The 24226-nt window shown below is 48.7% G+C and overlaps 1 long non-coding RNA gene across 10 annotated transcripts in view; it reads right to left on the bottom strand.

Annotated features, from left to right (window-relative positions):
- Window positions 1-24226, bottom strand: part of LOC147107890 (uncharacterized) — a 420818-nt gene that overhangs the window by 257406 nt on the left and 139186 nt on the right. For all 10 annotated transcript variants that reach the window (XR_015080907.1, XR_015080906.1, XR_015080908.1 and 7 more), the window contains one exon: window positions 2040-2092. This is a non-coding gene — a long non-coding RNA (uncharacterized LOC147107890). The remainder of the gene's footprint in view (window positions 1-2039; window positions 2093-24226) is intronic.

A 24226-nucleotide genomic window follows, 5' to 3' on the forward strand; every position in this document is an offset into this window, starting at 1 on the left:
TAGGTCGCCCACCCATGGGTGGTGGGGGCGGGGAGGGGGGGGATCCCACAGGCACAACTCCAACCCCACCCTCCCCACTCCATCCATCCCAGCCACTGTCCTATTGGCTCCTTGATGTAAAACTTTGGTTGGGTCACAGTTAGAGTACTGCGTGTAGTTCTGGACACCCCATTAAAACAGGACTTTAACGCTGTAGGGTATAACTGGAGTATCAGCTTAGATTTTTGTGCTCAAGTCTCTGGAGTGGGACTTGAACCCCACAACCTTCTGACTCAGAGGCAAGGGTGCTGCCCACTGAGCCATGGCTGACACCTAAGAAAGAAGAGATAGCCTGGGAGTTTGACAGTCAGTTGATGAGGGAGCTGGGGAGAGGATTTTTTGCCATGATGGAGGATGAAGGTAGCGGGAGTCGGCAAGGAGGTGAACATAAGAACATAAGAAAAAGGAGCAGGAGTAGGCCATTCGGCCCTTCGAGCTTGCTCTGCCATTCAATGCGATCATGGCTGATTTTCTATGTCAACTCCACCTTCCCACACTATCATAGAATGAATAGAATGAATGGTTACAGCATGGAAGAAGGCCATTTGGCCTGTCAAGCCCGTGCTGACTCTCAGCTAGTCCCACTCCCCCGCCCTTTCCCCGTAGCCCTGCAATTTGTTTTTCCTTCAGATACTTATCCAACTCCCTTTTGAAAGATAAAATGTAGTCTGCCTCCACCATCCATTCAGGCCGTGCATTCCAGATCTTAACCACTTGCTGTGTAAAAAAGTTTTTTCTAACGTCGCCTTTGGTTCTTTTGTCAATCACTTTAAATCTGTGTCCTCTGGTTCGCGACCCTTCTGCCAATGGGAACAGTTTCCCTCTATCTACGTCTAGACCCCTCATGATTTTGAACACCTTTATCAAATCTCCTCTCAATCTTCCCTGCTCCAAGGAGAACAACCCCAGTTTCTCCAGTCTATCCACATACCTGAAGTCCCTCATTCCTGGAATCATTCTCGTAAATCTTTTCTGCACCCTCTCTAAGGCCTTCACATCCTTCCTAAAGCGTGGTGCCCAGAATTGGACACAATACTCCAGTTGGGGCCGAACCAGTGTTTTAAACAGGTTCATCATAGTTTCCACACTTTTGTACTCTATACCTCTATTTATGAAGCCCAGGATCCCGTAAGCCTTTTAAACTGCTTTCTCAACCTGTCCTGCCACCTTCAACGATTTATGCACACATACCCCCAGGTCTCTCTGTTCGTGCACCTCCTTTAGAATTGTACCCTTTAGTTTATATGTCCTCTCCTCATTCTTTCTACCAAAATGCATCACTTCACACTTTTCTGCGTTAAATTTCATCTGCCATGTGTCCGCCCATTTCACCAGCCTGTCTATGTCTTCCTGAAGTCTATCACTCTCCTCCTCACTGTTCACTATACTTCCAAGTTTTGTGTCATCTGCAAATTTTGAAATTGTGCCCTGTACACCCACGTCCAAGTCATTAATATATATCAAGAAAAGCAGTGGTCCTAGTACTGACCCCATATCCCTTGATTCTCTTAATATCCAAAAATCTATCGATCTCTGCCTTGAATATACTCAACTACTGAGCATCCACAGCCCTCTGGGTAGAGAATTCCAAAGATTCGCAACCTTTTGAGTAAAGGAATTTCTCCTCATCTCCCCATCATCTTCAAAAGAGCCGGCGCAGGCTCAATGGGCCGAATGGCCTCCTTCTGTGCTGTACTATTCTATGATTCTATGACTTGTGAATAACTTGCTGACAATCACTGTCTAACCTTATACGTCAACGACAGTTACTTGGGTGAGGCACCAGAGGGAATGAGTCGGCACCTCTTGGGAGAGGATGAGGGATAATCCTTAAAAAGGAACATTTCTAGAAATTTCTAACACTGCCTGTTTTTGAGTGCAAGAGGTGCAGGTCCATCGAATGTCTCTGAACTGACAGCTTTCAGGTCGTTCAACATGATAAATAAGCAGAAACTCTACTGTAGTGCGCAGTTAGCATTGCCACAGGCAAATGTACTCACTTAATTTTTCACTTCATCATCTGCTACCCACACCATCTTGGGTCAAGGTTTTCCTGCAACAGAAAATGTACAAATGATCGTCCACGGTTCTGCTCTCAGAATCACAACTGCAGAACTGACTCACACAACAACTCCTGAGGGTTTCTATACTGGGGACAGTTGAGCATCACTCTCAATTTCAATCACAACGCAATTTGGATTGTGTAACAGCCTCAAAGTGGCCGGAAACAGCTGCTTAAAGATTTGTGACTAAGTAATGGGTGTGCTGCAGGGGTGAAAGGTCAAACCCGAAAAAACAAAGTGAAAGAGTATCTGAGCTACCGATACTCTTCTGTAGCAGAACTGCGCCAAAGAAGATTTCTGATCCTTTTCAAAAGGACAGAATAAGCCTGTCACCTGTAGCTCAGCGTGTTTGCACTCTTGCTATTGAGTCAGAATGTTCTGGGTTCAGGTCCCACTCCAACCTAAAACTCAACCACACAAGTCTAAGCTGACGCTCTGCAGTGCAGTACTGAGGGAGTGCTGCACTGTCAGAGGTGCTTTTTGTTGGATGAGACGATAAACTGAGGCCCCGTCTGCCCTTGCAGGTGAATGTAAAAAGATTCCATGGCATGATTTTGGAGAAGAGCAGGGGAGTCCTCCCCAGTGTCCTGGGACAATATTTATCCCGCAACCAACATCACTGGAACAGATTATCTGATCATTATCTCATTGCTGTTTGTGGAATCATGCTGTGCGCAAATGGGCTGCCGTATTTCCTACCTTACAACAGTGACTACATTAAATTGGCTGTAAAGCACTTTGGGATGTCCTGGGGTCTTGAAAGGCGCTACGTTATATAAATGCAAGTTCTTTTTTCACCGGTGAAGCGAGACCACTTAAGGTGAGGAATCAGAGGGTGCCTGTTGCCTATGCAACTATATCCTAGCGATGGCCAGCGTTGTCAAGGAAAAGGCATGGAGAAAATTGGGGGTGGGGTGGGGAACATGCAAGAATTGCAGAGGGAAAAGCTCACAGCAATAAGTGTTTGCAGGCCTCAGTAAGTCAAGCAAGGTCCTCCATTCACGGCCCCCTCAGTGGGGGGGCTGCTTAAAACAAGCTATCCGCAATTAACCAACAATCAGTCACTCAGCAACACGCTGCTCCCAGTGTTTACTCAAGTCGGACACGAATTGTTTTCCATTTCATATACAAAGTAACACCTGGTGGGTTAAAAGAAGCAAAGGCAAATTACAGCTGTCTTTAACTCACTTGATCTGTAAACAAGGCAACGGATTTATAACTCAAGAACTTTCAGCAGCCGATCAGCAAGAGGCTGCTGTCTTTGTAATCCTAGAAGGCCGAAAGCCTTACCCAGCTCTTTTGTCAGTTCTAGGTCGCCTTGCTGTTTTGTACAGCTCTGCATTCAGAGCATTCTATCAGCACTGTCTTTTCAAGGGGAAGCCCGAAGCGATGAAACCATGCTCGGCGATATTATGAGGAAACGCATTTCAAATAAACACGCTAACGCTGCCATTAAAATTGTAGTCAAAAGAATTCCATGCCATCGCATGAATGGGTCGTTACTAATATTGCGCAGGGCAACTTCCAACCCTTCACTGAAAATTTGTTTCGGGAGCTTTGTGACAAGCGAGTGCCCGGGAACACAGAGTGTTGCCATGCCGATAAGTAGAGCTACCGAGCAATTTATGCTCGGGGATTCCTATCACCAGTGGCGTAGGCAGGAGAGGGGGTGTCCGCGGTGTTCAAACACCCCCTGCAATGTCTATAATGTTTGTTTTAATCGGATCACTCCTTCTTTCGAAAGGACGGGCCTTAACTCGCTTGATAGGACACAGAAACAATGGATGTTCTCCCAGAGCTGGTCAGTTCCACAATTTGACCAGTGAAAACCCATTAGTTGGGCTTTGTGCTTCTAAATGTTCACTAGGGTATTGCAGTGAATCGTAGCAAAGTTATCGATAGACTAGCGACACATAACCAGCATTTGGACTTCATGCGTTAGAGTTTTTTGTTCGACAAAACTGTTTGCTCTTCTAATTATGCTTTATTTGAATAGGAACAGGAGGAGGCCATTCAGCCCCTCGAGCCTGTTCCGCCATTCAATGAGATCATGGCTGATCTGCGATCTAACTCCATCTACCCACCTTTGGCCCATATCCTTTAATACCCCTGGTTAACAAAAACCTATCAATCTCAGATTTAAAATTAACAATTGATCTAGCATCAATTGCCATTTGTGGAAGAGAGTTCCAAACTTCTACCACCCTTTGTGTGTAGAAGTGTTTCCTAACTTCACTCCTGAAAGGTCTGGCTCTAATTTTTAGATGATGCTCCCTAGTCCTAGAATCCCCAACCAGCGGAAATAGTTTCTCTTTATCTACCCTCTCTGTTCCCCTTAATATCTTGAAAACTTCAATCAAATATAAATTCCAGGGAATACAAGCCTAGTTTGTGTAATCTCTCCTCATAACTTAACCCTTGAAGTCCGGGTATCATTCTGGTAAACCTACGCTGCACTCCCTCCAAGACCAATCTATCCTTCCTAAGGTGTGGTGCCCAGAACTGCACACAGTGCTCCAGGTGTGGTCTAACCAGGGTTTTGTACAGCTGCAGCATAACTTCTACCCCTTGTATTCCAGAAGTATTTATGTTTCTATTTGAACCTTATTCCTATGTGAAAATTGAACCTTTTCAAGTAGATTTGTTTGATTTGGCTAGATCTAAACACCACCCTCGCCCCCTACCCTAAAAATGTCCTGATTATGCACGGTGAATTTCTGATCTCAGCTTTGTGCCTATTTGTATTCATAGAATCTTACGGCACAGAAGGAGGCCATTCGGCCCATCGTGCCTGTGCCGGCTCTTTGAAAGAGCTCTCCAATAGGGAATTCAGAAGAAAGTTCTTTACCCAGAGAGTGCTGAGAATGTGGAACTCGCTGCCACAGGGAGTGGTTGAAGCGAATAGTATCGATGCATTTAAGGGGAGGCTAGACAAGCATATGAGGGACAAGGGGATAGAGGGTTTATGCTGATAGATTTAGATGAGGAAAGACAGGAGGAGGCTTGAGTGGAGCATTAACACTGGCATGGACTGTGATGTAAGAAAACTACTAGGCACTTGGTCTAAGCGTTAAGCAAAGCTTTAGTCAACTGTTTTACAACATGGAGGTCTAGTTGTGTCCTTCACTAGTTCCTGTTACGAATGTCCTGCGCAAGCTGGGCCCGTGCCCGAGTATTTATACTCTCCCTGGACAGCGCCACCCGCAGGCCGCTCAGTATTATTTCATAAGTCTTTCTTTCATGAATGACTGATTCATGTCAGGCTGGTTGGGCTGAACGGCCTGTTTCTGTGCCGTACATCCTATGTAATGTAATCCAATTCGTCCCACTCCCGGCTCTTTCCCCGTAGCCCTTCAAGTTTCTCCCCTTTGAGTGTTTATCCAATTTTCCTTTTTGAAAGTTACTATTGAATCTGCTTCCACCGCCCTTTCAAGCAGCACATTCCAGAGGGTTGGGTGAGGATTGTTAACTCCATGACAGGAACTGGGCTCTCAGTCATCAAGGACTATGGGATCGGAGCAGCGCTGCAAAAAGATGCTAACACTTAAACTCAGGCTGCCTTTTTTTGGCGCCAAAGGCTGCGAGCTGCAGCAGCGCTGTGACACCCGGCTCGTGCCGTGCACCATGTTGGGCTTCGGAGCCTCACATTAATAAGAGACGCGAGCTGCCGGCATCTTGTCGTGCCTCCAGAGGCAGCTCGCCCGGAATCGGGGCTGAAATTTGGGCCTGCTGCTTGCTGGAGGCGGCCCCTCAGGTAAGTTCTGAGGGGAGGGGGTGGGGGGGAGTGTAAGGGTTGAGGGGCGGAAGAAGAATGGGAGGGCTTCGATTTGCAGGCTGGCAGTGGCCTTCAGATGTACTGAGGGGTGGTGAGGAGCACTCTTGCTGCTTCCGGATCCACAGGAAGGTAAATGATAAAAGAAATACTTGTATCATTGACCGCAGCAGTTCCGCCAGACCTGAGTGCAACAGGCCTGAAGCCTGCTCGGCTCAGCGCTGGCCAATGTTGTTGAAGGATCCTCACATAGGTGTGAGGCCCCTTCATTAGCATTTACATGCTGCAGAATGCCTGCTTAAGAAGTGTGATGAAATATGCCTTCATCAGACCTGCTTGTATTTTACCTGCTTGTATTGTGTGAACCACACCCTTTTGTTCCTATTGTGTGTATTGGCTACGCCCCTGTCTTTTGCCATATAAAGGTCTCAGGAGCTGTATGAGTCATTCACTACCAGATGAACCCGATGTGGGAAGACCTGCTATGCTGCTATGTTCTTAGTGATTAAAAGCCTTAGTTGAATCCTTTAAATTCCTTGTCTTTGAGTTATTGAAGACACATCAATTTTAATCACTAAAACACCAGGATGGATCGACTCCTGAAACCAGAGCGCTTGGATCTGGACCCCCATGCCTCAGACGCAGCCACACAGTTCGGACACTGGTTCCAATGCTTCGAATTTTTCATTGCAAACTCATCCACTGCCATAGCCGCAGCCGAAACCGCTACCGGAGACATGAAACTGGGAATCCTGCGAAACTGGGTGAGCCATCGGGTCTCCCCTCTCATCCAAGATGCCACCAGCTACGAGGATGCCTGCACCATCCTGAAGGCCCACTACGCGCGGCCAATAAACGTGGTGTACGCCAGGCATCTTCTGACTACTCGCACGCAGCGGCATGGTGAGTCACTAGAGGACTTTATACTAAACCTAAAAGTACTGGGCAGAGACTGTAACTGTAAGGCCGTGTCTGCCATCGTGTACACGGAGGAGCTGATTCGAGACTCCCTTATTGCGGGCCTCAGTTACAGGCATCTTCTGACTACTCGCACGCAGCGGCATGGTGAGTCACTAGAGGACTTTATACTAAACCTAAAAGTACTGGGCAGAGACTGTAACTGTAAGGCCGTGTCTGCCATCGTGTACACGGAGGAGCTGATTCGAGACTCCCTTATTGCGGGCCTCAGTTCAAATTATATTCGGCAGAAACTGTTTGAAAAGGAGGGACTGGACTTAAAACAGGCTATAGATATAGCGCGATCGCTGGATATGGCCCAGAGGAACTCTGAATCCTGTTCCCCAGGCCACGCGGCCCACTCCACCTCATGCGCGCCGTGGGGGCCGCCATCTTGGAAGCCATCTTCACCTCCCAGGTCTCAGGCCAGCCCAGCACCATCGGAGCCCCAGCCTCCACCCAGGAGCCCCACTACTGCCGCGATACACCGGGGCCCGAAATGCTACTTCTGCAGTCAGGACAAACACTCCAGGCATCTGTGCCCAGTGAAGGGCACCACCTGTTTTAAATGCGGGAAGAAAGGACATTTCAGCAAAATCTGCAGAGGGAACCCCGCCTCCAACTCCACCACTGCCGCATGCGCGCCGTGGGAGTGGCCATCTTGGAAGCCATCTCGTCCACCCTCATGGAGTCCACCATCTTGCCCCGACTACACGGACCTCCAGGACCCACTGGTGGCCTCGATCACAGTGGATCAATCCAGGCCACATCCGGTGTCTAAATCGATGATGGACATAGAGGTAAACGGGAACAATGCTTGATTGACTGCGGAAGCACCGAAAGCTTTATTCATCCTAGCCTGGTAAAATGACTTTCTCTAACGATAGTCCCCACACAGGGCAAAATCGCCATGGCCGATAAGACTCATACCTCAAAAATTACAGGTTTCTGCGCGGTTATGTTGTCGGTAAAAGGCAATGATTACAGAGATTTTAAACTACTGATAATGCCAGATCTCTGTGTGAGCGTGATCTTGGGTCTGGACGTCCAGTGCCACCACCAAAGTATCACGCTTACCTACGGTGGGTCCCAGCCACCCCTCACAGTGTGCGGTCTGGCTACCCTGAAGGTCAAGCCGCCCTCTCTGTTCGCCAACCTCGCACCCAACTGTCAACCCATAGCGACCAAGAGTAGGCGGTACAGCTGGGAGGACAGACGGTTCATTGCGTCGGAAGTAGAAAGACTCAAGCGGGAGGGTATCATCGAATGCAGTACCAGCCCGTGGAGCGCCCAGGTAGTAGTAGTTAAGGGTAGCGAAAAGAAGCGGATGGTGATAGATTATAGCCAGACGGTTAATCTATACACCCAGCTAGACGCCTACCCTCTGCCCCGCATAGCGGATATGGTTAACCAAATCGCGCAATACCGGGTGTTTTCCACCATCTACCTAAAATCGGCATACCACCAGCTCCCCATTAGGCCGGAGGACCGTCCATACACCGCCTTCGAGGCAAACGGACGTCTCTACCACTTCCTCAGAGTCCCCTTTGGGGTAACGAACGGGGTCTCGGTCTTCCAGCGGGAGATGGACCGCATGGTCGATGAGAACCAGTTAACAGCCACCTACCCATACCGAGACAACGTCACCATCTGCGGCCACGACCAGCAAGACCACGACTCGAACCTCGCGAGATTTCTGAAAACCGCCCTCAGACTCAATCTCACCTACAACGAGGATAAGTGTGTCTTTAGCACCACGCGCCTCTGTATCCTGGGCTGCGTGGTGGAAAACGGGGAAATCGGTCCGGACCCTGACCGATTGCGCCCCCTACGGGAGCTACCCCTACCAAACACTCCCAAGGCCCTGAAAAGGTGCCTGGGGTTCTTCTCCTATTACGCCCAATGGGTCCCTAATTATTCCGACAAGGCCCGTCCCCTCTTGAAATCAACGTCCTTCCCGCTCACAGCCGAGGCCCACGCCGCCTTCAACAGCATTAAACACGACATTGAGAAGGCCGCGCTGTGGGCAGTGGATGAAAACATCCCTTTCCAGGTCGAAAGCGATGCGTCCGACTTCGCTTTAGCAGCCACCCTCAACCAGGATGGGCGGCCCGTAGCCTTTTTCTCAAGAACCCTCCAAGGGCCCGAGATCAGGCACTCCTCGGTAGAGAAGGAGGCCCAAGCCATAGTGGAGGCAGTGTGGCACTGGAGGCACTACCTAGCCGGCAAACGCTTCACCCTGCTTACCGACCAGCGGTCGGTAGCCTTCATGTTTAACAACAAACAGAGGGGGAAGATCAAGAACGACAAAATTCTCAGGTGGCGGATCGAACTCTCCACATTTGAGTACGACATAATATATAGGCCGGGGGCCCTCAACGAATCCCCCGATGCCCTATCACGAGGGATGTGTGCCAGCATCCAGGGGGACAGGCTACAGGGCCTCCACAATGGCCTCTGCCACCCGGGGGTCACCCGGCTATTCCACTTTATAAAATCCCGTAACCTGCCCTATCCATCGAGGAGGTCCGGTCTATGACCAGGGATTGCCACACCTGTGCGGAATGCAAGCCCCGTTTTTTCAGACCCGACCGAGCCCACCTGATCAAAGCTACACGGCCATTCGAGCGCCTGAGCTTAGATTTCAAGGGACCACTCCCTTCCACTGACCGCAATGTGTACTTTCTCAACATTGTGGACGAGTACTCCCGCTTCCCATTCGCCTACCCCTGCCCAGATATGAGCAGTGCCACGGTCATCAAGTGCCTTGGCAACCTGTTTTGCACATTCGGCATGCCTAACTACATCCACACTGACAGGGGGGCGTCGTTCATGAGCGATGAACTGCGCCAATACCTGCTGTCGAAGGGGATAGCCACGAGTCGGACCACTAGTTATAACCCCCGGGGTAATGGGCAAGTGGAGAGGGAGAATGCGACAGTGTGGAAGGCGGTCACCTTAGCACTAAGGTCTAAAGGCCTCCCCACCTCCCGCTGGCAGGAGGTCCTCTCAGACATACTCCACTCGATAAGGTCGCTACTGTGTACTGCTACTAACGCCACTCGTCACGAGAAGATGTTCGTTTTTCCCCGCAAATCAACCTCAGGAGTATCCCTACCCTCGTGGCTCTCCACCCCAGGGACAGTCCTGTTACGGAAGCATGTGAGGGGCCACAAAATGGATCCCCTCGTGGAGGCAGTACACCTACTCCACGCAAACCCACAGTACGCGTACATCAAGCACGCCGACGGGCGTGAAGACACCGTGTCCATAAAGGACCTCGCCTCGGCAGGAAGCGACGACGACGACCCATCACCACCACCCCCAGAAGAACCTCCACCATCCCCAGAGGTATCCTCACCACCCCCAGAAGTACCTGCAACACCCCCGGCACATGGGTATGCCCAGGAGGGCACCACGGACTCCCGGTCGGAACCCGAGGTACTGTTGCGACGTTCAGGAAGGACTATCACACCCCCGGACAGACTAAATCTGTAGAAGGGGTGAATGTGATGAAATATGCCTTCATCAGACCTGCTTGTATTTTACCTGCTTGTATTGTGTGAACCACACCCTTTTGTTCCTATTGTGTGTATTGGCTACGCCCCTGTCTTTTGCCATATAAAGGTCTCAGGAGCTGTATGAGTCACTCACTACCAGATGAACCCGATGTGGGAAGACCTGCTATGCTGCTATGTTCTTAGTGATTAAAAGCCTTAGTTGAATCCTTTAAATTCCTTGTCTTTGAGTTATTGAAGGCACATCAAGAAGGCTGCCCAGGATGCCTGAAAATCATCCGAGGCCAACGTGGCATCACACGTATTTCAGGCATCCTTGGGCTGCAGGGCATCGCCCTGTGAAATTGGTCATTTTTTGCGTCCGTTTTGTCGGACAACGCCTCAATTCTAAAATTCTCATCCTTGTTTTCAAATCCCTCCATGGCCTCGCCCCTCCCTATCTCTGTGACGTCCTCCAGCCCTACAAGCCTTCAATAGCTCTGCGCTCCTCCAATTCTGGCCTCTTGCGCATCCCCGATTTTCAATGCTCCACCATTGGCGGCCGTGCCTTCAACTTCCTGGGCTCTAATCCCTGGAATTCCCTCCCTAAACCTCCCTGACTCTCGACCTCTCTTTTCTCCTTTGAGATGCTCCTTAAAACCTACCTCTTTCATCTGCCCTAATATCTCCTTATGTGGCTCGGTGTCAAATCCTGTTTGATAATCGCTCCTGTGAAGCACCTTGGGATGTTTTACTACTTTAAAGGTGCTATATAAATACAAGTTTTGTTGTTGCAGTGTTTGCAACAGGGATTAATTTCTACCCCAGACAGTCATGCATTTCTTGCCGAACCAGGCTTGTTGGAATGGTATTTTGAGTCATGAGGAAGCCTTGCCTTACCCATTGGCTGACTGATAGGAGGAGCATGTCAAATGACCCATTTAGGCTTAGAAGGAATAAGAGAAGCATTGACCATAGCAGTATCAACAACATTGGGAAAGGCAAGGAAGGTTGTGTTGGAAAGAGAGAGAGAGAAAGTGTGTTTGGAGGTCAAGAATGATCACCTATCAAAGGAGAATCTGTTGTCGAGTGTCAGCCGCGGCTCAATGGAAGCACTCTCACTCAGTAGGTTGTGGGTTCAAGTCCCACGCCAGCGACTTGACCACATAAGCTAGGCTGATACTTCAGTGCTGCACTGTTGGAGGTGCCATCTTTCAGCTGAGACAGTAAACTGAGGCCCTGTCTGCCCTCTCAGGTGGACATAAAAGATTCAATGACACTACTGAAGAAGAGTAGTGGAGTTCTCTCTGGTGTCCTGGGCCAATATTTATTCCTCAACCAACCTCACTAAAACAGACTATCTGGTCATTATCTCATTGCTGTTTGTGGGAGCTTGCTGTACGCAAATTGGCTGCAGCGTTTCCCACATTACAACAGCGATTACACTTCAAATATACTTCATTGGCTGTAAAGCATTTTGGGACATCGTGAAAGGTGTTATATAAATGCAAGTCCTTTCTTTCTTGTATTCTGTGCAGAAGTGCACAGGCAGTGTTAGAGACCTCTCCTGATATAGGAGCAGTATTCAAGTCTTGGATGGCCTTGGGTTTTATATAGCGTCAAGAGGTGTTGAGAAGATAAGAAGTATTATGGCACAGGAGAGTTTTTGACACCAAAGTTATCCACTTTGGTGGCAAAAACAGGAAGGCAGATTATTACCTGAATGGCATTAGATTGGGAGAAGGGGAAGTGCAACGAGACCTGGGTGTCCTTGTGCACCAGTCGCTGAAGGTAAGCATGCAGGTGCAGCAGGCGGTTAAGAAGGCAAATGGTATGTTGGCCTTCATAGCGAGAGGATTCGAGTACAGGAGCAAGGATGTCTTGCTGCAGTTGTACAGGGCCTTGGTGAGACCACACCTTCAGTATTGTGTGCAGTTTTGATCGTCTTATCTGAGGAAGGATGTTCTTGCCATGGAGGGAGTGCAGCGAAGATTCACCAGGCTGATACCTGGGATGGCAGGAATGACATATGAGGAGAGATTGGGTCGATTGGGCTTGTACTCGCTGGAGTTTAGAAGAATGAGAGGGGATCTCGTTGAAACTTATAAAATTCTAACAGGACTAGGCAGACTAGATGCAGGAAGGATGTTCCCGATGGTCGGGGAGTCCAGAACCAGGGGTCACAGTCTAAGGATAAGGGGTAAGCCATTTAGGACAGAGATGAGGAGGAATTTCTTCACCCAGAGAGTGGTGAACCTGTGGAATTCTCTACCAAAGAAGGCAGTAGAGGCCAATTCATTCATTAAATATATTCAAGAAGGAGTTGGATATATTTCTTAAGGCTAAAGGGATCAGGGGATATGGGGAGAAGGCAGGGACAGGGTACTGAATTTGGATGATCAGCCATGATCTCATTGAATGGCGGAACAGGCTCGAGGGGCCGAATGGCCTACTCCTGCTCCTATCTTCTATGTTTCTATGTAGGAGAGGAAAGTAAGGTTCTTGAGAGCAGTTTTAGTGATGGTGAGCTGTGGCAGCTCCATTTTAAGTCAGGGGGACAAAGAAGGATTAGAATGTTAATAGATAAAGAAAGAATGGAGAAGATGCTGTCAAAGGAAGATGTGGTAACTGTTTGTTTGATTTGTTAGATACTTGAAGAAACTGAATTGAAAGATGTAGGGGGAAAAATTCAGTATCGCCCCGTTTGGGGCGCGATTATCGAGCGGGCGCAAAGATTAGCGCCTGGCGCTAATTATCGCCTCCGACTGCAAACTTGGCTTTTATCGCCCCTGGAGGTGATTGGAGCGCTAAATCAGGCGCTTCACACCTGTCTTAAGGCGCAAAGGCTGAGGACCGAGGCGCTACCTCAGAGCGCTGGCGGAGCTCATGTGATGTCAGTCAGCAATGAAACACAGACACACTGGCGCCGGCCAGTTCTTAAAGGGGAGGGTCGATCTTGCTCTCCATCCACACCCTGTTCATTGCAGCCTTGTATCTCGGCCTGGAGAGACCTGTACATCAAATCTGCTGGAAAGAACAATGGAGAGGCCCAGGGAAAGAGCTCAGAGTGCAGCCCCCACAGTCTCTTCTAAATCGATACAAGGAAGGTCAAATCAAAATGAACCTGCAGAGTGCTGCTCAGTACCCAAAACTCCTTCACACAGCGGTGAATCTCTCCAGAAGTCTCTCTCTCTCTCTCAGAATGCGTGGTGCAAAAATGACACCAACAAAAAAAGGCAGGAAGCGGTCGCCTTTAAATAGCGCTCCCCCTGACGTCACGATCTGCCAGCGCAGGAGATCGTGGCGGTAGTGTTTAGCGCCACCGCAAAATGTCTAGTTAATTTCGTGAGCAGCGCAAACATTGCCGCGCACAGGCGCTAGTTGCTTTGCGCCCCATTAGCGCCCTCTTAAGGCGCTAACGGGAGGCGCAAACCAACTGAATTTTTCCCCTGTAAGATTTTCACTGCCCTATTGAAGGGCACACAACTGTCAAGACATGTTTTACAAATCCCCCCAATAAAAACAAGACTTGCATTGATACAGCACCTTTCACGACCTCAGGACATCACAAAGCGCTTTGGGGAGGTGAGATAGGTGAGGCTCCCAATTTAAGAATATTTTTTTAAATTATTTGTTTATGGGATGTGGGCATCGGTGGCAAGGCTAGCATTTATTGCCCATCCCTAATTGCCCTTGAGAAGGTGGCGGTGAGCCGCCTTCTTGAACCGCTGCAGTCCGTGTGGTGAAGGTGCTCCCACAGTGCTGTTAGGGAGGGTGTTCCAGGATTTTGACCCAGCGACGATGAAGGATCGGCGATATATTTCCAAGTCAGGATGGTGTGTGTCTTGGAGGGGAACTTGGAGGTGGTGGTGTTCCCATGCACCTGCTGCCCTTGTCCTTCTAGGTGGAAGAGGTCGCGGGTTTGGGAGGTGCTGCCGAAGAAGCCTTGGTGAGTTGCTGCAGTGCAGCCTGTAGATGGTACACACTGCAGCCACGGTGCGCCGGTGGTGGAGGGAGTGAATGTTTAAGGTGGTGGATGGGGTGCCAATCAAGCGGGCTGCTTTGTCCTGGATGGTGTCGAGCTTCTTGAGTGTTGTTGGAGCTGCACTCATCCAGGCAAGTGGAGAGTATTCCATCACATTCCTGACTTGTGCCTTGTAGATGGTGGAAAGGCTTTGGGGAGTCAGGAGGTGAGACACTCACCACAGAATACCTAACCTCTGACCTGCTCTTGTTGCCACAGTATTTATGTGGCTGGTCCAGTTAAGTTTCTGGTCAATGGTGACCCCCAGGATGTTGATGGTGGGGGATTCGGCGATGGTAATGCTGTTGAATGTCAAGGGGCGGTGGTTAGACTCTCACTTGTTGGAGATAGTCATTGCCTGGCACTTGTGTGACACGAATGTTACTTGCCACTTGTTAGCCCAAGCCTGAATGTCGTTCAGGTCTTGTTGCATGCGGGCATGGACTGCTTCATTATCTGAGGAGTTGCGAATGGCACTGAACACTGTGCAGTCATCGGCGAACATCCTAATTTCTGACCTTATGTTGGAGGGAAGGTCATTGATGAAGCAGCTGAAGATGGTTGGGTCTAGGACACTGCCCTGAGGAACTCCTGCAGAGATGTCCTAGGGCTGTGATGATTGACCTCCAACCACCACAACCATCTTCCTTTGTGCCAGGTATGGCTCCAGCCATTGGAGAGTTTTCCCCCTGATTCCCATTGACTTCAGTTTTACTAGGTCACCTTGATGCCACACCCAGTCAAATGCTGCCTTGATGTCAAGGGCCGTCACCTGACCTCTGGAATTCAGCTCCTTTGTCCATGTCTGGACGATAGCTGTAATGAGGTCTGGAGCCGAGTGGTCTTGGCGGAACACAAACTGGGTATCAGTGAGCAGGTTATTGGTGAGTAAGTGCTGCTTGATAACACCGTCAACGACACATTCCATCTCTTTGCTGATGATTGAGAGTGGAATGATGGGGCGGTAACTGGCCGGGTTGCATTTGTCCTGCTTTTTGTGGACAGGGCATACCTGGGCAGTTTTCCACATTGTCGGACCGATGCCAGTGTTGTAGCTGTACTGGAACAGCTTGGCTAGAGGTGCGGCTAGTGCTGGAGCACACAAGAAATAGGAGCAGGATTCGGCCATTCGGCCCCTCGAGCCTGCTCCGCCATTCAATAAGATCATGGCTGATCTTCGACCTCAACTTCACATTGTTGTACTATCCCCATATCCCTTGATTCCCTCAGTATCCAAAAATCTATCGTTCTCAGTCTTGAATATACTCAACGACTCAGCATCCACAGCCCTCTGGGGTAGAGAATTCCAAAGATTCACCACCCTCTGAGTGAAGAAATTTCTCCTCATCTCAGTCCTAAATGGCTGACCCCTTAACGTGACACTATGACCCCTGGTTCTAGACTCTCGAGCCAGGGGAAACATCCTCCCTGCATCTACCCTGTCAATCCCTCTCAGAATTTTATACATTTCAATGGCCTGGTGAGCAAAGGCATCCTCTTGTGGGGGGAGTCCAGTACAAGAGGGCATAACTTTAAAATTAAATCCAGGCCGTGCAGGGGTGATGTCAGGAAGGACTTCTCCACACAAAGGGTAGTGGCAATCTGGAACTCTCTCCCCCAAAAAAGCTGTTGAAGCTGGGAGTCAATTGAAAATTTCAAAACTGATATTAATAGATTTTTGTTAAGCAAGAGTATTAAGAGTTATGTAACCAAGGCGGGTCGATGGAGTTAAGATACAGATCAGCCATGATCTAAGTGAATGGTGATCAGGCTCGAGCGGCTGAATGGCCTCCTCCTGTTCCTATGTTCCTTCCTGTGTATGTAATGCTGAACCATACAGAACAGAGTGTTCTAGGGTTGAATGCTGGACTATGCTGAGCTAGATCTCATTCACAATGGTAGGTCGCCTCAGCGCCCATGTGCTAGAGAAGGGGGAAATCAAAATCTGCCCTGGCTCCTGCTCGTCACTGACTAGAGCCCCCGCTTGTGTGTGGATATTGGGTGAGGAAAGGATTTGGCTCAGTTTAAGGATAGCAAAGACTGGTTGAAAGTATTGATCGTTATTGATAGACATCATCGTGAAGACTGGATCGCAGATCACCTCGTACAAAAGTTAAGTGGTGTATAACGTTAATCAGGGCCAGAGTGGTCTTCCCAATTAGTTTTGATCGCCTATGGGTGGTCAGAGAGAAATTTTCCAGATTTTGTTCCTCTAATTGGCCTGGGTTTTTTGATCTGTTATTTAGGCCTCTCGCAGGAGATCACATGGCTTTTGGGTGGAGGTGGGGAGTGTATATATTGTGACTCACAAGACATCTCTGTAGCATGGGACAGGCTGGATGGACCAAAGGGTCTTTTGCTATTCCTCAGTGATTGTATGTTCAAAGCAGTACATATTAAGCGCCTTTAACATAGTAAAACGTTCCAAGGTGCTTCACAGCAGCATAATCGGACAAAAATTGACACCGAGCCACATAAGGAGACATTAGGATAGCTGAACAAAAGCTTGGTTAAAGAGGTAGATTTTAAGGAATGTCTTAAGGGAGAAGAGTGAGAGGTTAAAGAGATGAAGAGATTTAGGGAAGGAATAACAGAGCTTGGGGCCTAGGCAGCTGGAAGCTGAAGGCCAGCAGAAAGGTGGCTTGCGGGTGGGGGGAGGGGGAGGAAGCGGGGGGTGGGGCTGTGTGTGGGGGCTGAGTGGGGAGTGGTGCGATCATTGAGGGGGTGAGGGGGGGAAACCTGGGCGCCAATGGCCTACACCATTCTCCGATTCTTTCCAATCTTGGTGACGTAAAGACGTTTCCTCGACGTAGAGGCGATGTTTGCACTTGTGGGGGAGACCAGAACTAGGGGCCATCGATATAAGATAGTCACTAATAAATCCAATAGGGAATTCAGGAGAAACTTCTTTACCCAGAGAGTGGGGAGAATGGGGAACTCGCTACCACAGGGAGTGGTTGAGGTGAATAGTATCGATACATTTAAGGGGAATCTGGATAAACACATGAGGGAGAAAGGAATAGAAGGATATGCTGATGGGGTGAGATGAAGAGGGTGGGAGGAGGCTCGTGTGGAGCATAAACACCGGTGTGGATGGGTTGGGCCGAATGGCCTGTTGCCGAGCTGTAATTACTATGTGATATCCTGTACTATGACCTTTCCAATAGGAATACTAAAAAAAGGTTCAGGGCTAGGAGCAGGTTGGTAATCCACTTTCCTATCTTGATCAAGGCACTTGGTACAACACAAGGAGATGAAAGGAGGAAGAAAATACAGGGGAATAATCAGTAAAATATCATTTAAAAAATATTTTTAAAACATTCATTATCATCAACACCCCTGTAGAACAACTAAGGATTATTGTATTTATAACAATTTGCTCTCAGGTGCTGGGCACCGCAGGCAAGGCCATCTTAATTGTCCACTCCTAGCTGCCCTGAGAATTGGTGGTGGACATTCTCTTGCAAGTACTGAGTGGGCACTTCAGAGGGTATTATGAGGGCAGGAAAAGACCCACTGGTCCATCCAGCTTGTCCCACACAACTGTGATGGCCTGTGCATCACAACATATATAATATAATAGATATGTGGTTAGACCACACAGAGTGCTGCGCACAGCTCTGGTCTCCATATTACAAACAGGAAATAGAAGCATCGGAGAAAGTGCAAAGAAAGATTTACAAGGGTGATATCAGAACTGAGAGAGGGCAACTATCCAGGAAAGGCTGAAAAAGCTGGGGATCTTTTCTCTAGAAAAGAGAAGACCGAGGGGTGATCTGATAGGGGTCTTTAAAATTCTGAAAGGGTTCGATAGGGTAGACGTAGAGAAGCTGCTTCCACCTGTTGGGGTGGGGGGTGGGGGAGTCCGAAACTAGGAGCCATCGATATAAGAGAGTCACTAATAAATCCAGTAGGGAATTCCGGAGAAACTTCTGTTCTCAGAGAGTGGTGAGAATGGGGAACTCTCTACCACAGGGACTGTTTGAGGTGAATAGCACAAATGCATTTAAGGGGAAGCTGGATAAGTACATGAGGGAGAAAGGAATAGAAGGATATGCTGATAGGTTGAGATGAAGTAGGGTGCGGGGAGTCACGTATGGACCATAAACACCGGCACGGACCTGTTGGGCCTGTTTCTGTGCTGTCGAATTCTATGTAATTCGCTGTAAGTGTCAGCCGTGTAGTTAGGAGAGTGTCTGACTGGGTAAGGGCAGCAGGCCCCTTTCCTAAAAGATATCATCAGTTGGGCTTATACAACAATCTGGAATCATTTATGGCCAACTTTTCTTGGCACCAGTCCACTAATTACCTGATTTATAGAATTCAATTTCACAACTTGCCAAGGTAAGGCTATAAATTGATGATTGCTACGCAAGTGCCTTAACCACTACACTACCTCAATGACATATATCGATACAAGGCAGGCCCTGAATAAGCTTCTCACCCGTCTCAGTACTTAGCACTAAGCCTTTGTCACAGAAAGTTCAACTCTCTCTTCTGATCGCTAATCTTCCTTACTGTTGGTAAGAAGAGCTTTATGAGTATATAAACTAATCTAGGGATTCGGATAACAAGTTAAGGCTGGGACAATCCACTACTGTGGTGACGGGGTGGTGGGAAAGATTTTATGATATCAAAACTGGGAGAGAGAAAAATACGCCTCCTCCAATAACTGTGTAGGTAAGTGCGCTTCCTATGTGAGACTGAGCCAAACTGACCAGAAGGAGCCAGGGTCAGCTCACTGAGTAAGCGCATCTTGACCAGGGCAGCGGTTGGAGACGATGAATTTGGCCTCATTTCTCGTTCTTAGAATCATACAGCACAGAAGGAGGCCACTTGGCCCATCGTTCCTGTGCCGGCTCTTTGAAAGAGCTCTCCGATTAGTCCCAGTCACCTGCTCTTTCCCCATAGCCCTGCAAATCTTTCCTTTTCGAGTATTTATCCACTTCCCTTTTGAATGTTACTATTCAATCTGTTTCCACCACCCTTTCAGGCAGCGCATTCCAGATCATCATAACTCGCTGCGTAAAAAACATGTCATCTTCCCTCTGGTCCTTTTGACAATGATCTTAAATCTGCGTCCTCCGGTTACCATGACTCCTGCCAATTCTCCTTATTTACTCTATCAAAACCCCTCATGATTTTGAACACCTCTATTAAATCTCCCCTTAACCTTCTCTGCTCTAAGGGGAACAATCCCAGCTTCTCTGGTCTCTCCACATAACTTCATCCCAGGTACCAGTCTAGTAAATCTCTTCTGCACCCTCATTGTGTCGGAAAGATTGGATGTGGCTTTGAAGGCTTACATGATAAAGTGCCAGTTATAACACCCCAACTATTGTCCCATCTCAGACTTGTAACTCAGGATAGATTAACGGCCATGCCTGTGATTCTTGTTGTGTATGTACCTTTAAGAGAGAACTGATTTTATACTGCAGTACCGGCAGTGGCCACACCTGTACATAAAGCCATAGCAGGCTTCTGTACTTCAGTTTAAGCTTACCCTCTGTTCAGAACAAAAGAGTTACCCGTTCAGTAAATACCTGTTATTATTGTTCTCCTGCAGTCCGTGTATGATTCATACTCGGACACTACACTGGCGACGAGCAGGTTCGAACTCACCTGCAGTACTGCATCACCTCACGGGGATCTTTCCCTGAAAAGAAGCTTCTTGGAGGTCGAAGTCAGAGCAACGGGTGTCGACCGCGGGCAACCGCCCAGGGATCCATCAGAGTTCGGAGAATTGCAGGGGAGGCTGTGGAGAGCTGGGCTTGGCTCCCCAGTCAAGGTGTTCCAGCAAATCGTGCTGGTAGCAGGTAGTGCGCTGACCCTTCCGGACTGCGGCGGGCTCGAGCTCGATCGAGCGGCTCTGCAAAGGGGCCGTGCAGCGTCGTCGGGAGGAAAAGAGAGAAAGAGAGAGGGTGGAGTGCACAGGGCGCGGTCGGTGCTCAAGAACCGGGCAGCGTAGAGAAAATAAAATGAGGGGAAGGAAAAGTGAGACGCGCCGAAGCCGCGGGTCACCGCCATTACCCTGTAGAACGCTAGGAGCAGCGTGGCAGCAAGGGGAAGAAGGAAAAGCGTGGGAGGCGCCATTTTATTCCATTGGAGAAGAAGGAAAAGCGCGGGAGGCGCCATTTTAATCCATTGGGGAAGAAGAAAAAGCACGGGAGGCGCCATTTTAAACCACCCAAGATGCCGAAGAGTGGCAGTATCACTGCTTTCGACAACGAGGTAGAAGACTGGACCACGTATGTGGAAAGAATTGAAGTGTACTGCAAGGCAAATGAGGTGGCCGACGGAAAGAAGGCGGCGGTATTATTAAATTTGATGGGCGCGAGAACGTACGGCCTATTGCGGAATTTAATTACCCCAGCTAAACCAATGGAGAAAGGTTGAAGAGATTGTTAATATCTTACAGGAACACCTAAACCCTACACCGCTGCTGATAGCAGAAAGATTCAAGTTCCATAAAAGAAACCAGCACAAGGATGAGAGCAATGCTGACTATCTTACGGAACTACGCAAGTTATCGAAGCACTGCCAGTTCGGAGCAGGACTGGCAGACACCTTAAGGGATAAGTTTGTCTGCGGGCTCCAGAGTGAAGGAACCCAGAAACGACTACTTTCGGAAAAGGACCTGACGCTAGAACAGGCTTTCAGCGTGGCAGTATCCTACGAAGCAGCAGCACGGGGAGCTGCGGAAATACAACAGAAACCACAAGAATACAGCGCTAACGAAATGGCGTATGGAGCAGAAAAGTGCTATCGCTGCGGCAGAACAACCCATGATCAGAAGGACTGCTGGTTTAAGGACAAAGTATGCAGGCAATGTGGGAAAATGGGACACATAGCAAGAGTCTGCAGGTCGGGAAAGAAAACCAACACTAAAAGAACTACTAAGGAAAAGTACAAGAAAGTAAAAAAAATGACAGACAGTAGTTCGGAAGATCAGGAGAGTGATAATGACTCCAGGAGCAGGAGACTAAGTTGTCTAAAGTTACACAACGTGATCGCAAAGGAGGATCACTGAACCATTTGGGTCACCCTCATGATAGCAGGGTCCCAAGTAAAGATGGAATTGGACACAGGATCAGCCCTAACTGTCATGAATCGACGAGACTATGAGCGGCTATTCTCACACATACCCTTGAAGGACACGTCCATTGTATTGAAGGCATACATGTCGGGTTGGGGAGCCACGGGACCGTATAAATACGAGGCCGTGCTCTCCGGGCGAGGTAGGTTCTGGACCCAAGTGCAGAAACCAGACAAGAGACAAATATACCGTACTTTGTTTGAACTTTACTAGATTCGCACATAACCAGATTAACACAAGGGACACAGCAATATACATAAGAACTAGAGACAAGAGAACTCGAGACAGAAACACAACAAACATACATAAGAACTAGAGACAAGTTACAAGATGGCTAGTCAAGATAGGAACTCAGGACAGCTTCCATGAGGAAGCCCACTTGTCTATACTGAGCTTGCGACAAGCTACCACAAGGGGCAAGCGGCTTGCCGAGGCAAAACTCCAGACAAGCTACCCCAAGGGTAATCGGCTTATCAATGCAAAGCTCAAGACAAGCTCCCAACGGCTCCCACATAGCAACACGCTTGTCCAAACAGCACCTTACCAAGACAAGCAACTTAACAGAACAACAGACTTAAATACATCTTAAAACGCAAGCAAGAACCATGGCAACCAGCTTGTGAAGGCAAGCTGCCATAGAGAAAAGGCTAGTCACACAGAGCACCTGGTCAAGACAGAGACCATTGTCAAGACTAACTCCCTGGTTCACCCTAGTGAGGACTGAGCAAAGAGTGAAGCAACAACAGAACTTATATACCAAGAAACCAGGTGAAACCCATGAACAGCTAACAGGCCGTTAAGAATTAACACAGGGCTAGGAACAATTAACACAGAAAACAAACAAGGTGAAGGTGCCATCTAGAGGTTACCAACAGAACTGACTGGCACCCTCACAATACATGGGGCAAAAAGTCTACCCCAGAGGAAAAATAAGGGTGCCAGGCAAGGAAACACAGAAACTGTATCTATATATACTACAAGATGGAGGACCACCATTATTGGGACGTGAATGGATCCGAAAAATACAATTGGATTGGCATTCCATTCAGGCGCTAACTGTGGCTGACAAAAAGGATGATGACGTCACACCTGGACGACTGTCAAAAATTCTAACTGACGCGAAAGAGGTGTTCCAACAAGGACTTGGGACTCTAAAAGGAGTAACGGCAATGATAAAAATCGAAGATAACGCAAACCCAAATTTTTTTTAGGCCAGACCGGTACCGTACGCGATCCGCCCAGCCGTTGAAGCAGAGCTGGAGAGCCTGGAGTGTTCGGGTGTGCTGTCCAAGGTGGACTGGAGCGAGTGGGCCACACCCATCGTTCCTGTAATGAAGAAATCGTTGAGCAGCATGCCTGGGGAGCCAAAGAAGGTTCGCATCTGTGGGGACTTCAAGGTAACTGTGAACCCAGTCCTGCACACAGTACAATATCCACTTCCACGGATAGAAGATATTTTCGCCTCACTATCTGGAGGGAAACGCTTTACGAAGATTGATCTGGCCCAAGCGTATCTACAAATGGAGGTGGAAGAAGCATCTAGGAAATACCTCACGATAAACACCCACAAAGGTCTTTACCAGTACAACCGACTGGTATTCAGGGTAGCATCAGCCCCGGCTATTTGGCAGAGGGCGATGGAACAAGTCCTGTAAGGGATCCCGGGGACCCAGTTTTATTTGGACGACATCCTGGTTACGGGCGAAAAAGACAGTGAACACCTTGCCAACCTGGAGCAGGTGCTCACTAGATTACAAGAATATGGGCTACGAGCCAACCGTCCCAAATGCGAGTTCTTCAGGAGACAAATCTCATATTGTGGCCACATGATTGATGAGGAAGGGTTGCATAAGTCCCCAGACAAGATTGAGGTTGTAGTCAAGGCTCCAGCACTGGAAAATGTGTCGCAACTGAGGTTGTTTCTCGGGTTGGTGAACTACTACCATAAGTTCTTGCTGAATTTATCTACAATTCTGCACCCACTGAACGCCATGCTGCAAACTGGAGTAACATGGAAATGGAGTGATGAGTGTAAGCGTGCCTTTCAGAAATGTAAATGCCTAATCACTTCAAAAGAAGTATTGGCCCACTACAATCCAACACTACCGATTCGGTTGGCATGTGATGCGTCTCCCTACGGCATTGGAGCGGTGCTGTCACACAAATTCCTTGACGGTTCAGAGAGGCCAATAGCCTTTGCGTCGCGCTCGTTAACCTCAGCCGAGCGTAACTACACCCAGATTGACAGGGAGGCCCTCAGCCTGGTGTGGGGGGTGAAGAAGTTCAATCACTATCTGCACGGGCAGAAATTCACCCTACTGACTGATCATCTGCCCCTGGTCTCCATTTTTAACCCAAAGAAGGGCGTTCCGGTGATGACGGCGCAACGGCTGCAAAGATGATCACTTTTTCTAGGGGCACATCAGTACGACATAGAGTACAAGGGTACGAAACAGCATGGAAATGCTGATGGGCTGTCGCGCCTACCGTTGCCTACGGTGGAGGAAGCACGTGCAGTGGACCCTGTTGAGATATTCCATTCGACCATAGTCGAATGTCTACCTGTTACAAACTCAAGTATAGAGAAGGAAACCCGAAATGACCCGACACTCTCTCGGGTCTATGATTTGACGGTGAAGGGATGGCCAGCACATGGCGACTCACTGTTGCCAGCATTCTCGCCAAGGAGAGAACAGCTGTCAGTGTGCCGGGGGACCTTGATGTGTGGATCCCGAGTGGTAATTCCACCCAAGTTGAGAGATAGAGTGCTCAATGAGC

Source organism: Somniosus microcephalus, chromosome 14 (genome assembly GCF_052327205.1).
Source record: "Somniosus microcephalus isolate GS21.2 chromosome 14, FLI_Smic_1.0, whole genome shotgun sequence".
Lineage (NCBI taxonomy): Eukaryota > Metazoa > Chordata > Chondrichthyes > Squaliformes > Somniosidae > Somniosus > Somniosus microcephalus.